Source organism: Octodon degus, unplaced genomic scaffold (genome assembly GCF_000260255.1).
Source record: "Octodon degus isolate 3935 unplaced genomic scaffold, OctDeg1.0 scaffold00288, whole genome shotgun sequence".
Classification (NCBI taxonomy): domain Eukaryota; kingdom Metazoa; phylum Chordata; class Mammalia; order Rodentia; family Octodontidae; genus Octodon; species Octodon degus.
Window position 1 is genome coordinate 123,468 of NW_004524864.1, and position 3,276 is coordinate 126,743.

The 3,276-nt window shown below is 34.8% G+C and overlaps 1 pseudogene; it reads right to left on the bottom strand.

Annotated features, from left to right (window-relative positions):
• Positions 1-2,351: 2,351 nt before the first annotated feature.
• Positions 2,352-3,037, bottom strand: LOC101566670 (annotated as a pseudogene).
• Positions 3,038-3,276: the final 239 nt, after the last annotated feature.

Below are 3,276 nucleotides of genomic sequence, written 5' to 3' on the forward strand. Positions count from 1 at the left end.
TTATGCATAAAATTGTTTTCAAATAATTTTTATTATTAATCTGGACATTTTGACTATTTAAAAATCAAATGATTTTTATTTTTATGTTTGCACAAAAGACTAATTTTTGAAAATAATGTGAAGTGAAAATTTCAAGTAAGATCACTGGCAGATAAAAATAAAGCAATTTTATCTATTAGATCATTCATTTTCTTTCTTATGTTCAGGTTCTCACTAAACAGTTCAGACTCATAGTGCTCCTCCTGCTTTCAGCCTCCCCAGCACTTGAATTACAGGTGTGCACCACCACACCCAGGCTCTCGCCAGTTCTGCTTACTTTGGGGTTGGGACCGGTGCTGCATGTAGTTCCAGAGATTAAACCACAGTCCCTGAGCTTGCCTAAGCTTGTCTAAGCAGGTGCTTTAGCCCACTAAGCTATCTTGCCAACCCAGATCATTCATTTTCTACAGTAGCTGGTTTCAAACATGCATACAGAAAAAGTAAATTTAATGTGACAAATCCCAATAATTTTAGAAATCAGTTTTTAAGATGTCTTAAATTTCCTGTACAAAACAGAATATAATGTAATTATTCATTCAATTGCTTTCAGAAAAACAATAAGCTTTTATTATCAGGATTGAAGATCCCAAATAAGTAGTCTAAATTTGAACTAAACAATGATGACTTGAAATATATAATGTAAGAAGTTTAAATAGTGTTTGGTTTCTTTTAAAGTATATGTAAATTTTAAATATGATCTGTCTGTAATTCAGAATGTCAGATTCCAGCAGGTATTGATGGTAGATATCTACGTCAGGGAGGTGATATTTTTGGTCTACTATGGAGAATAATGAAAGAAAACTTTTTTCTTGAGATGAGAAAACATTTTTTTAATAATTTTATTGAGAAACAGCACTGAGACAGTTTCAAAACCGATTAGTAGGACAGCTTAAATAATTAATACATTGCACATTGTTGTCTTCATAGTGGTTATTCATAGTACAAGATACAGATATGATATCCTGTCCAAACATTATTAGTACAAATCTTTCTGGAGATGAAAAAAATATTAACTAGAACTAATATCAAGGAAAAGAAAAAGCTGGTCCCTCGAAGCAGCGATTAAACAGAGAGCAAGGTAACTCTTTCCTGGCAAAAGCATCACCCCTATTATCGAGGCAATGGCCATGACTCATGCACATGGCTGACACTGACAAAGGATCTACAAACTATGGTACAGGGTTTCAGGGTAAATCCTGAGGGGATTTGACTGACCTTGGCATACACAAAAGTTATATTTCTTGTTATATAGGTCTTGCTTTATCTTGGTCTTAACCATCCAGCAGACCATCCAGCAGAAAATATAAAAACAAAGTATAAAAAGTAAAGCCATATTAATATGCTGAGCTGTAAAAGGCTCAAGTCAACAACTTCTGACATTGCCAGTCCTATGGATAACCCACTACTATTATGGACTACTGGACTATATTGGATTATTTTGCTGAATTCACACACCTATGATATTTAAATGGCAATGGAATACCCATCTCTGACAAAACTAAACAAAAAAGGGGATACCAATGAAGGACTATTTTGTATCTGTATATACAAAATAGGATAGATATACAGCTCCTTTCTCTTAATTCAATGAGAAGAAAGATTTGTGCTAATAGTGTTTGGACAGGATATCATGTCTGCATCTTGTACTGTAAATAACCACTATAAAGACAACAATATGCAATGTATTAGTTATTGAAGCTGTTGTATTAATCAGTTTTGAAACTATCCCCTTGCTATGTTTCTCAATAAAATTAATTTTAAAAACAATAATGTAGAAACATCCCATTCTGATATACTACAGCTGTTATGTATGATGAACACATATAGAAAATACAGACACTGCATGGTGATTAAGAAACTGTGAAATAAATTCACAAACCAATTTACGGCACGCATAATCATTTGTACCTACACTATTCATTTTACCTGAACACATTTTTATTAGTATACTGGTAATTTTCAAATGATGCAATAAAAAAATCTGGTTGCAGTGTTTTATTATTTTGCTGAATTATATTTGAGAAAAAGAATTTTGCTGCCTCACCTATTTTACTACCATTATATTCTGGATCACATTATACAAATATTTTACTACCATTATATTCTGGATCACATTATACAAATATATGTATAGAAACTTAAAAGATCATAAATTTTCCACAGGGAAATGTTATTTATTATACATCATTGATGTGTATTTGCAAAATATTTTAACACTGCAAACATGAGAAGTTTTAAGATTGGGCTCGGAGAGAGTGTGTACTCTACTACAATGTTACTGGTGTGCTTCTACACGAGGCCTCTCAGTGATGTCAGCCCACCGGAAGTTGGAGTGTACCAATGAATTGCTTGATCTCCATCATTTCCTGTTGACCCGAACTGTGCATCATGCCTGCATAGGTTTTGAAGGTCACATTGACTGGATTTACCAACATGTTTAGTTTCTCAGCAGTAAGGGAACTAAACTTTAGGGGAACTAAATGGTTGTGATCTCGGTGGCAATGGAGAATAGAAATATCTTCGTTAACACTACTGATAGGACTGTGTGGAAATGAAGCCTGAAGAGGAAGTGAGCAGCTCAGCGCAGGGCCACCCTCCAGCTTCTGCTGGGTGGTGAGCGTGGTGTATAAGGACAAAGCTCCTGAGAAAATCCTCCCAAAATAATTCTGTTAGAAGGAATGTCATTCTTCACCTCTTGGTCTATTAAAGTGTTTACATTCTCGGCTGCCCATTGAATTCCAGCTTCATCCTCCTGAGAATCTGGTGAAAGCCCAATGTTACCAAACCAACAAGGCATGGCCATGTTCATATTTAATGTCACAGGCCTAACAGGCACATGAGGGCAGATATATTTGATATGTGAATTTCTGATACCGGCAAAGCTTCTGCCTATCCATGTCCAGTATCTCCCAATCCATGAAGGAAAATAATTGTAGTGGTGGTCTTCCAGGCAGTGGGTATGACAGCTGGCAGCGGCAAACATGTTATTGCTGCACATCCACCCAAGCTTTAGGATTTTTCAAATTTTGTTAAGAATTTCATTCACAGGAATTGCACTGAATAAGTGTATTACTTAGATAATATAGACATTTTAATCAATATTCTTGCAATCCATGAACATGGACCTTTGCATTGATCTGTGTTTTCAATTTCTTTCACCAATAGTCTAGTTTTCAGTATACAGCTCTTTTATATCCTGGTAGCATTTATTCATAAGCAATTTTTTTTTTTTTTTTT